The 12,123-nt window shown below is 44.2% G+C and overlaps 1 long non-coding RNA gene across 2 annotated transcripts in view; it reads right to left on the bottom strand.

Annotated features, from left to right (window-relative positions):
• Positions 1-11,646, bottom strand: part of LOC139361833 (uncharacterized) — a 71,795-nt gene extending 60,149 nt beyond the window's left edge. The window contains exons 1-2 of one of the 2 annotated variants that reach the window (XR_011619544.1): positions 11,193-11,646; positions 6,576-6,627 (exon numbers count right to left, since the gene is read on the bottom strand). This is a non-coding gene — a long non-coding RNA (uncharacterized lncRNA). Of the gene's footprint in view, positions 1-6,575; positions 6,628-6,959; positions 8,274-11,192 lie in introns of those variants that run through there. The other variant, XR_011619545.1, reaches the window with a different exon arrangement.
• Positions 11,647-12,123: the final 477 nt, after the last annotated feature.

The raw sequence follows: 12,123 nt of genomic DNA, 5'->3' as shown, positions 1-12,123 counted from the left end.
GCACAATCACAGCTCATTGCAGCCTCGACCTCCCAGCCTCAAGCTATTCTCCCACTGCAGCCTCCTGAGTAGCTAGGACTACAGGTGCATGCTGCCATACTCAGCTAATTTTTGCATTTTTGTAGAGAGAGGGTTTTGCCATGTTGCCAAGGCTGGTCTCAAATTCCTGCGCTCAAGAAATACTCCCTTCTCAGCCTCTCAAAGTACTGGGATTACAAGTGTGAGCTACCTTGCCTGGCCAGCTATCATTATTATTATTTCTTTTCCCCGCACCTGCAAGGAAGAAGGGAACCCAAATATGCTTGGGGACTTACTATGTAACACTTTTATCATTATTTCCTCATTTAATTTAATATGCTAACTCTTTTCATAGGTTATTATTATTAACCAGATTATATCTATAAGGAAATTATGAGAAATTAAGTGACCTTGGTAGGGTCACTCACCCAGAAAGTGGTCCACTGAGGCCCAGGATGATCTGGTCCCAAGTTCCCAGCTAGCATAATGAACTCCCTTATATTGAGACTGTAGAAGGCAAGGCTGATTGATCCAGTTTACTATGATCAATTTGACTATGCATTATGGATTATTAATGATGGGAATAAATATACTTTCTTTTCCTGTTTTATTTGCTCTAATACAAGCAGCACAAGACACTTTAGCACACGGAGTACTGAGTTGCCTGGTGCTCCACAGATTCGATTCATTGTCAGTTCCATTGTAGACAGAGACTGAGACAGACCAGAGGCAGCCCAAGAAAACTAGTAAGAGCCTCTTGCTGATACTTCATGACCCTAAGGGAAAATGAAGCAGCAATTGAGGTTGAAGAAAATCCATCTGATAGGCTTAGTCAGTGAATGATTACAACCGCTTACATGCGGAGAGCTGAATAGTCACAAAGCCCTTTCCCATATATACATATTCTCTACTCCTCATAACAACCTGAGATCGCTCAGGCAAGAATCATCACTGGGTTTGACTACTGAAACCAAGAAGGGCTGTAAGAGGCAGAGTGGATTTTGAACTTGGGCCTTTTCTCATCCAATTTTGCTAACTATCACGGTAGAGAAAAGAATGTCAACATAAAAGGCAAAGTAAATAACTCTGATATTGAGATGAACATAATGGGTATCCTTTAGATGCTGAGAAGGGTTTTATGGTTCTGTACTAGGACTGTTTGCCTTATGGCGATATCTTTGCTCCTACAGAAAGGCTTAAGCTCAACCCTTTGGGGTATTAAAAAGAACGAAAGACTTGTCTCAATTTTTATCCATTAAGGCAGGATCCGCTTCTACCGCCAGGAGTAGTTATATTCTCCAAGGGGATCGGAGTGTGGGTCAGGACTCAAAATCACTTCACATCTGATATCAGACCTCGCTGTACCTCTATGCTTCTTTGATCCAAGTAGGAAGTAATTCTAGGAACTTCTGACCCGGTATTCTTGTTGGTGGTAATTTAAAAGCTTCATTCTTGGCATATTTGTGAGGGGCCCGTCCTGCGGCAGCCGGTCTCCTGAAGGAAGCAGCTGATTGAGTTCTCATCCTGCCTTTGTTTTTCTCTTTCAAGGAAAAATTCTTTGAGAGCTGAGTATGTCTACATCACACTGGCCTCATGCCTTCCCAATCCAGACCCTAGATGACTGGTGAAAAGCAGCGTTCTCTTCATCAATTGCATGGTCAACTAATCCTGTGGTACTCTTCACCTGGGGAAATTATTTCACACCAGTCTGGTACTCGGCTGGGCTTCTTCGTGACTTAAGTTCAGAAACATTCAGGGGTATAACTTTTCTATCAGTCAAAGCTAAAGTTTCTACTTTTAGGATAATTCTTTTCTAGCTCTATGTGGGATATTTTCCCCATGTTTATTATTTCCTTAATGGGGACACAAACTTCAACATGGTCAGGGAGAACTCCTGATTTGATTACTTGCAGTGTGGGGTAGGAGGGAGTCAAGAGAAGGGGAACTTAAGCTTCCTGTGCTGGGTAGAAGGGCACAGCAGCAAAGAGAATCAAGAACGAAGTAGGAGGTGATTTTCCAGTATACAAGATCAATATCTACATCGGTGACAACAACTCAATGATATGTTGAACATGCTTCTGTTACCTGGGGTCTTTGCTCCCAGGGCTCCCAAGATGGTGGTGGGCCACGTCCAAGATGGTGGCAAACCTCGTGTTCTCTGACCTGGGGTTCTCGGCCTCCCAGATTCCAAGGAATGGAATCTTGGGCCATGCAGTGAGTGTTACAGCTCTATTAGAAGCCGTGGGTCATGGAAGAGAACCGTGGAACCCAGTGACTAGCGTTCAGCTCGATTCGGATGAACCAGGGCACTTAGCTGTGCAGGAACAATGGCAGGCCTTTAGCCCGATCAGGAGTGACAATGAGTGCCTCACTGGATCAAGAGCACAGCGGACACCCTGCTGGATCCGGAGGGATGGAAGTCAGCAGCAGATCTGCCACAGCAGCCAGCAGCAGTGGTGGATGGCCAGCGAAAGCTCAGCTCGAGCCATAACAAACAAGGACCAGAAGAGTGCAGTTGCAAGATTTAATAGAATGAAAACAGCTCTCATAGAAAGGGAGGGCACCCAAAGGGGGTTGCCATTGCCGGCTGGAATTCCTGGGTTTATATCCTGATCATTGTCCCGCCTGTTGTCTCTCAAGTGATAGATGATTGGCTATTTCTTTACCTCCTGTTTTTGCCTAATTAGCGTTTTAGTGAGCTCTCTTTACTATCTGATTGGTTGGGTGTGAGCTAAGTTGCAAGCCCCATGTTTAAAGATGGACGGGGTCACCTTCCCAGCTAGGCTTAGGGACTCTTAGTCAGCCTAGGAAATCCAGCTAGTCCTGTCTCACTTTTACCAAATGTCCAACAAAGGAAGCCAGTATAGATCGATCGCAGCAGCCCGGCGGATTCTAGAAGCATTCTGCGGGGACCACTATTTGAGGCTCAAGCTCAGTTACTGTACAAAAAAAGTAAAGGAGGTGGGTCCTAGGGCATTCTTGGGACTCTGAGTTGCCTCACCAACTCCAGCTGGCCACTCTGGGCAGGTGTTACTTAAACCCACATCTAAGTTCGGATCTCTCTTTTTTCTACCAGATAGCTCTCGCTGATGGCTCTTCAACACTTCCAACACCAGATGTCTATATAAAGCTCTCTTACTTCCAGCCCAAAGTCTTCTGACTTTTGCTGTGTTTGCAATCTCTGCTCACAGCTCCACCTGCTTCACCCACCCTCCCAGGTAGAAACTTGAGGATTATTGCTAATTTCTCCTTCTCCTTTCTCCTGCATACATTCTATTCAATCATTCTGCACTCTTTGATCTTTCAATTCCCACCACAGCTGCCCTGTCTGATTCCCCATCGGTTTTTGCATGCATCACTTTAGCAGCCTCCTAATAATATCCTTCTCTCCAGTCTCTCTTTTTAACCATCGATTATTCATGGAACTTCTTGAGCCACTTGTCTAAGGCTCAGCTCTGGTAGTTTTATTTATCTTCTGCAAAAATCAGGGTGATTCCCACTGCTGTTTCTTAGCATGTCATTTCTGGCGAACACGGACATTCTTATGGCCATTTACATTACTCCTATGTGTATTTTTCCTGTTCTTTGTCTCTGGTTAGGTTGTTCCATCCTCCTTGAATTCTCTTCTTGCATATCTCTGTCAAAATCTTTGTCAAGGTCCTGCTCAAATTCTGCTTCCTTTGTAAATAACATGTGTTTATTCAATAAACAACTTACAAATATTTACTATGCACTCCTAGGCATCAGGCACCATAGTAGGTACTGGTGAGATAGCCACGGATAAATCAGACATTATTGCTCATAGCCTATTGTTGGAGTAGATTCCAAGCAAATAAACACATAAATAGATATTAGTAGTAAGTTGTGCTATGTATTTTGAAGAGAAAGAACATGATGTCATGAGATAGAATTATGCAAGGACAAGGAAGAGTGGTAATACTAATTAACATCTATGGAGTTAGGGAACGGTTCTCTGGAAGCAATATAAAGATGAATGGGATTTAGGCAGAGGGCAGCAATGGGGAAATAGATGTTTGAAGGCCCTGCAGCAAGAAGGAAAGGGCCTTGCAATCCCTAAGGTCAGAATGAACTGTTCTGTCACCTCTGTGTTCACAAAGGATTCTATTTTCACAAGGACAGTCTGCTACTTATTTCATTAAACAACTTGTTGGTTCAACAAGTATTTCTGTGTACCTAGTGTGTAGGCACTAGAAGTAGTAGCAGGCACTGGATGTAGAGGTGAGCCAAGTGTTCCCATGCACCTCCCAGAAATCCAGTCTCTGTATCTTCAAGGCTTGGCATAGTACTGATGAAAGAGTAGGAACCTAGGAGAAATGTGGATCTGCGTGTTCAGGAGCGTGTGCTTCTGTGATAACAAGATGAAGTGGATTCATATTGGAACACTTACTACAAATGCTCCAGAACAGTCCCTACTCCTTTTCTGCAGATCCTTGTGAAGACCAAGGTACCCCTCACTGAGCAGCCTGCAGAGGCTGCAGGAGCGCACACCCAGTACTCCGTTCCATTCCCTTGGATTCTTGGGCACAAACCATCCCCCTGGGACAGCAGACTTTCTTCCAGTTTCAAGTTGTTTGACCATGTTCTAGTCTGAGCTAATTTTGTAAGTCAAATTGCTTAAGAATGAATATGAAATCTTTGACTGAAGCCCAAATATATAAATACCCATCACATTTCCTTCCTCCCCAATTTTGCAATCATCCAAAAAAGCTGTTCATGTTGTCCAGCATAATTAGTTATTTATACACCCTCATGTGGTCCATTGTTCAGAATTAAATTGTCTGGTATACAGAATTTCTCTTGCAAGGCTTGTTTTGCCATTTTACTGCTGTTTGGAAGCTGTTTGTAAATATGTCCTTGTAGAACCTTTTGGGATATGTCTGAGCATATCCAGGATTTGGGGGCGATATAAGCCAATCCATATAAGCAAATATGCCCTGTGCACGTCTCAGACCACCCCCTGCCTTCTAACACAAAGAGTACCAAGAATTATTCATCCTTTCCTTGAAGACCCAGGGGAATTGGAAGGAACACAAAAATAGACACAGAAAGGTAAAAGTGGAAATCATCTTGGAGATCCAAGACACTAGATTCTAGTGACTCCATTTTGCACAAGGGGAAGCTGGTCCCCAGAAAGGGGAAATGAAAGGGACTGGTCCACAGCCTCTCATGGGTTAGTGGCAGGGCCATGCCCAAATCATTGTCAGCTGAGTCCATGATGTTCCTACTAAACCATGAAGTAGACTGGTACAAGACTTCTGCCAGGTATTTTCTGGGCCTGTTATTATTTGCTCTTGATTGACATGGTCCCAGGCTGCTACATTCTCAGCTCTGGTACCTATATTTTATAGCTTTTTTTTTTTTTTTTTTTTTTTAGATGTAGTCTCGCTCTTGTCGCCGAGGTTGGAGAGCAGTGGCACAATCTTGGCTCACTGCGACCTCTGCCTTCCAGGTTCAAGCAGTTCTCCTGCCTCAACCTCCTGAGAAGCTGGGATTACAGGTGCCCACCACCACACCCAGCTATTTTTTTTTTTTTTTTTTTGTATTTTTAGTAGAGACAGGGTTTCACCATGTTGGCCAGGCTGGTCTCGAACTCCTGACCTCAGGTGATTCGCCCACCTCAGCCTCCCAAAGTGCTGGGATTAGAGGCATGAGCCACTGTGCCTGGCCTTATTTTATAGCTCTTTGGTCTCCTCCCAGATGGCTTGGCAGCCAGTGATTATTGATGAGTGTTACCCATCATGCAACAATTCTGCTCTCTATTCTGTAACGCGGTGGTCAGAGACTCCAGATAGTCCTCCAATTTAATGCAAAACGAGACTTGTTTTTGAGTGAGGGTCTGAAGGACTCTGCTTCATGGGAGACATCCATACATTTTATGTTCCAGCATATGGTTTATCTTGGTGAATGTTCCACGTGCCGGGAAAGGAATGAGTATTCTGTTGTTATTGGGCAGAGTGTTCTACAAAGGTCAGTTAGATTCAGTGGTTGATGGTGTTGTTTAGTTACATATCCTTCCTGGGTTTCCATCAACAAATTTTAATTTGTAGACTTTGTAACATTAGCTTTGATTGTTCAAAAACATTTTTAAGGGTTTCTTTTTATATAAGAGTACAAGATCCTGAATCTTATTTTAAAATGGGACTTTCTGGGTAACCAGGTCAGAGGGCAGCAGTGCGGAGTTTTGGAATGATTGGTCAGATGGTGTGATTTGAAGAATCCAGAAATTCTCCCCTTAATACACATACATGGGCTGTCAGTATGCTAACTTACTACAAAGATCCTACATAAATTCCCCTTGGAATAGGCCTGTTGTTTTATCTGGGAAATATCAGGTCAGCTAGCTAACATCAGAACATTTGAAACTCATTATCTTTCTGTGTTATTATTCATAAAGTCCCTAGATTTTCCACAATGACCACATATTAGTGTTAATGAAACTTATTAGATTTTAAATCTATTTATGACTTTATATTTTTATTTTAAATTATTAAATATGTAACCATAAAGAAAAGATATAACAGATGACATGTACTCACCACCAGAATTCACAGATGCTAACATTTTGCCATATTTGCTTCAGATCTTTTCCTTAAAAGAAATTAAACATAACACACAAAGTAAAAGATTCCACCTTCCATTTCCTTTTCCTCCCTCCTTCTTTCCCTCCCACCCTCAACAGACGAAACCACTCTCCTGAATTTAGTGGATATCATTCTCATGAATGTTTTTATACTTTCACTCCAAGCAAATGTATCCACAGCAATTTATGACCGAGACTATCTCATGATATTTCTTATTTTTTATAATCAGAGGAGGGAAGGCTCATCCGTCATCTTTAGAGGTCCTAGATCCCTTATAATCTCAATTCCTTCCTGGTTTAATCCTGGTTTTTATGTTCTTTTTTCTGGTGATCTACTTACCCAGTTTTATTTCCTCCTAGCTAACGTCTTGTCTTCATTTTGTCAGAAATGGTAGCTTGAACCCTCCTCCTGTGAATCGGCCTTTCAGAGGCTGTAGTCTGCCCACCTTAGGCGTTACTGACCCCAAATCCCTGTAATCTGGCCCCTAGTTAGTTCAACCCACCTGGCTCCTGCACCTGGATCTGTGAGTGGCTGTAGCTGCTCTTGTTAGAGTTGACCTATCTGCCTCAGTATTCCGCACAAACAAGCAGAGTGAGTACCCATCCTGCCTTATCTGTCTGTTTAGATCTTCCCTGTTTGGAACGTAACCCCGTGAGAGGACACATTGGGGAAAGCTGAGACAGGGCTCGTGGAGACTGATGAGTGTGAGGATGATGATTGATAATAGGCAACATTCTTGAGTAATATAATCAAAATGGTAAGATTAAGGTGTAACACACTGAATGCATTCAAAAGGTTTTCTTCAACATAATAGTAGCTGATGTTTATGGAGTGCCTACTGTATGTCAAGTGCTGTGCTAGGCACTTTATATCTTATTCTTTCTTAAAAATAACTACTTCACAGATGAGAAAACTGAGGCATACAGAAGCAATGTGCTACTATGAAAATATTAAGGGATTTAGAATAAGGCAGTCTTGGGTTCAAACTGGCTCTACTACTTGCAACTTATATGGCCTTGGGCCAGTTTCTTTACTGTTCTAAGCCTGGCACAAAATAAGTGCTCAGTAATGCTGACTATTGTTATTGCAGAATATATGGTTCTTGCCCAAGGTTACACAGCTAATGTACAGTAGTACTGGGATTTAAAACCAGAGCTGCTTCTCTAAAATGACCCTCTTTTCAGAGAAATATGAGTTCTTTCTTAAAGAAGTTGTCATCATGTATGGAAAGAGCACTAACATTAAAATTAGAAGCCTTCATCCCTTTCTGCCTTTCTCTATCACTTATGTGATGGGCAGTCATCAACAAGTCATTTCCTCTCTCTTTTTCCTCAGTTTTCTCTTTTATAACATGAAGGGGTGGAATTAGGTAACCTCTAGGTTCTGTTTGTTCCACCCCTGGAATCCTATGCCCCTGTTCAAAAAACATAGCACTAAATTGCCTTTCCAAGTGGAAGGACAAAAGGCAACGACATTCCTATTTCAAAGAAGGCCAGGATAGGACAGTTGGCACAGCTTCTATCAGCGGTTTGTCCCAAACCCTTAACAACGGAAACCAATTGGATTTCTTTTCTGTTTCCCAACTTGAGCTGGGAAGGGATCCAGGCCATAGAAGGCTTTAGAAGACAACAAAATCAGTTGCCTAAACTCATAGCTCTCTTGGGCAAGTTTCTTTTCTTCTCTCTCCCTTCCCTTTCATCCTTCTTTCTTTTTTTTAGAGAGGGAAGACTAAAACCAGAAGATGGGTAGTTAATATAAGTAAGAGATAGAGAGTTACTGGAAGGGTTTTATTTCAGCTCAAGGTTTCTTTTTTTTTTCTTTTCTCCCCAGTTCTTTCTGATTTCATTTTCTAAAACTATAGTACATAGATTTGAGGGATCACGAAAGAAGTCCTGCACTCCTGCTCAGTGAATTTTAAACTCTTTTACACCTCCCGGGGTACCTGTTTACTGAAGTTAAAGGTGGGAACAACCTTCTTGGAAAAACCTTTGTCCACATTTGGATCACTTTGGTGGTCCTCTTGGCCTTGGGATCAAAGAAGCATTCACTTGCTCATCTAGTCTTTATCGAGCTCCTACTATGGATGTCACTGTGGTAAGCCCTGGGGCAAGTAAGAAAGGAAAGGCTCCTGTTCCCATCTCTCATGGAGTTTATAGGCCAATGTAAAAGATGAAACACAAGTAAATACACAATTACAAGATCTAGGAGGCACTACAAAGGAGCTATGAAACTACCCTTGCTTCTGCTGCCTAAAATCTGGCCCCAGAGCGAAATTTCTCCACTCATCATCATCCTGAGAGTGTAGCACAGCTGCGCTCCATGTCATCAGAGAGACTCACCTGGCCCTGCTGAGCTCTCCCTGGTTCCCTGGGACACCTGGTCTCCTTGCTGAGCTCCCGGTGTGCTTTCTCATTCTGCCCTGCTCACTCTCTGCCGGCACTATGTTCTCTGAATGCTGGCAAGCTTATGTTCTCTAAATCCTCCCTCTCTTTTCCTGCGTTTGGGTCTTTGCTCTTGCTGATCCCTTTATCAGGAACTTCCCTCACCTCTACCCCCACTTGTCCAAATGCTACCAGTTCTTCCAGGGTCTGTTCATGCTCCTTTACCCTCACTGCAGCCATCCTGAACTCTTCTCCCCACCTCGGGGAGTATCTGCTTGTTCTTCCCTGGTGCCCATGGCATTTGGTTTATTGTGCTAATCAGAGCACTCATCATCCACTGACTGGTATTACATAGTTACTTGTGTATCTGTCCTAGGCCCTTACCTACTTATTTCCAACCTAATGGCATGTCTATTATTTCTGCATCTCACATAGAAGCAGGCACAGTTAACTCACAACGATATTATTGAATCAGTGCTCAGTAATGATGACTATTGTTATGCACTTGAGCCTGGAGACCTAGGACAGAGACAGGAGCATATCTGGATTTAAATCCCAGGGCCACTATATATTAGCTGTGTAACCTGGGGCAACTTTATTAATAATAAAGTATGTGAACAATCTTATATCGCTGTACAAGGAGTGTTCATATATATTATCCAACTTAATTCCTAGAACAACGCTGTGTGAGAAGAACTACTGAGTGCTGACACTAGTCATTGTGCTAGGCTCATAGTTGAATTCAGATTCCAAATTAAGTAGCCCGATTGTAGAAAAAAACCACATATGAACATTTTTCTTTTTTCCTGGCTCAGCACTACCAGTACTGCTCAGCACTGCTTCTTTGAGGTACACTTATGCCCATTTTACAGATGAGAAAACTGAGACCTAGAAAACTTAAGTAATTTGTCAGTATTGTATAACTAGTTCATGCAAAACATGGGCTTGTAGGCACAAAGTCCATGCTCTAAGCTACCTATCTATGTTATCAGAGAAACATGACTATGACCAACCTAGCTATATACAATTTTCCACAGCCATGTGAAAGTTTTATGATTCTTTAACATTTCTGGGTGTCTGCTATGCTCGGTGCATTGGGCTGGACCTTGTATATGTTGGGAAGAAGGAGGACTTACAAAGACTAAGATACAGTTTCTGCTTTCAAGAAGTAAATAAAAAACAACTAAAATATTCTATCATCCACACCTATTCCCTCTCCCTTCTTTTTTCAGCATGTTACTGGATGCTGCCTCTTTATCCATCTGCCCTGGTGGAGATCTTGAGGTTACAGGAATAGCCAAGAGAGACACAGGCAGAGTTAAGTCCAAAGCAGTCAGCAAAGGTAAGGAGACATAGATGGGTCCAGGTGGTAATGGATGTAGATACTGGACTTGAAGATTTCGGTTTCTAGAGAAGACAGCAGCTCTCCATGCCCAGTTTAATGCCATGGATTAGCGTGGGAGTGGCCCCAGACCCGCAGGGAGAAAAGGCCAATGGTCAGAGTGGAGATACTCAGGACACGCCAGGTGTCTGAGGGACTGGAGAGTTATCCCTCTCTATTACTAAGTGGATTTCTGCTCCCCCTTGCAGGCCAAAGCATGAATACTGGACATAGCCCACATCGAGGGTGGAGAACTTGGTTTTGGCTCCCAAGTAGACCACTCATCAGCAGATGACTGTGAGCAAGTCACTTCCTCCCTCCAAGACTCCATTTCTGCAGGGATTCCATAAAATGGGCATAAGAATTTTCACTGTGCTCGTATGGACTGGATTAGGTCATCATGTGCTTTAACACTCTTGGCTGTGAGCACTAGGTGCAGCCAACATGCTGATGCGAAAGAAACGTCTAGGTTTTGCCCCCTGCGTCTTTCCTGGTGACAGGATTATGCTGATGGAGGGCACATCAGATTGACTCACACATACTGAAATGGTCATAGTTATTGAGGTTACCCAGTTTCCAGGCCTGAACTAGTAAACCTAGCAATGAGAATCAGCCAGCATTAGCAAGTTTTCCTTGTGGGAGTGGGGTGGGGGTGGCGACTGGAGGGAGTAGGCGCTGAACCAGGAAAGGAGGAGGATGCTCATTGGCTAAAGATCCGTGCCTGGAAATTAACAGCGTTAAAGTGAGACTTGCTTCAAGTTCCAATCCGGTAAGGCAAATGGAGAGGCTGTCAGGAGACCAGAACTTTACCTCAGCTGTGCACTGACGCACCACGTGCTTTGGTGCACATCCAGCGCCTCTCCCTGCCTCAGTTTCTCCGTTTGTAAAACAACAGCTTGTAAAGGTCTGGGGATCTTCTCATCCTCGGGAGTTTTCTAAGGATGCAGGCGAAAGAGGTAGGAAATGTCCTCTGTCTCTGTCCTGGGTCTTCGGGATCAAGGCCTTTTGAACCAATTCCGGAATCCGCCACCGGGCGGTGGTAGGAGAGAGCCAGAGGATTCGTCAGTAAGGGTGCGTGCGTGACACAGGACTTTTAAATAGATCGCTTTGTATCTAGCACGGTAGCACCTGCTTCTAAGCTTCCAACGGCAGCTCCAGCAACGCGATCATTCAAAAGCGGCCGCTTTCCATTCACGTCTATAATTAGCGCGCAGGCTGCAGCTCAGGCTGGAGCTGCAGAGCGGGGCGGCGGCCTTGTGGGCGGGGCCACCACCTCCTAGCCCCGCCCCCTTCGAATTCCACCTTCCCCGCCCTTCCCAGCCAGGAGCCTCCTGCAGCCTCCTCCCCACCCCCACTCTCTGTCCTCGCCCTGGTCCTGGGCTTCGCTCTCGGCGCTCCAGGATTCCTGGACGACAGGGCCCAATCGTACCCTCACTTTGGGATCACTCTTGTGCAGTAAATAAGCACCTTGAAAGACGCATTCCAGGAGGGCAGCTATATTTAGAGTGGCATCCTCCTCTCCTCCCCGCACGCTCCTGCATCCCGCCCTCTCCCCTCCCCGCCCCGCTCCCCGATGCCCCTCCCAGCCACCTCTCCCTCTTTGTCGCATTACATAGTAATCTGAGATGCACTGGATGTGCTCCAGGGAACAGAATGTACTTGGCAGAGACGCGGGGCTTGATGTCTGCAAAATGTCGGAAACGCAGCCAAGAGCTGCTAACTGGGTCATTAACCTCCAAAA

The sequence above is a fragment of the Macaca nemestrina genome, chromosome 2 (assembly GCF_043159975.1).
Source record: "Macaca nemestrina isolate mMacNem1 chromosome 2, mMacNem.hap1, whole genome shotgun sequence".
In the NCBI taxonomy this organism is placed as follows: domain Eukaryota; kingdom Metazoa; phylum Chordata; class Mammalia; order Primates; family Cercopithecidae; genus Macaca; species Macaca nemestrina.
The sequence above is the reverse complement of the archived record's forward strand: the minus strand, read 5'-3'. Positions and strand labels throughout refer to the sequence as shown.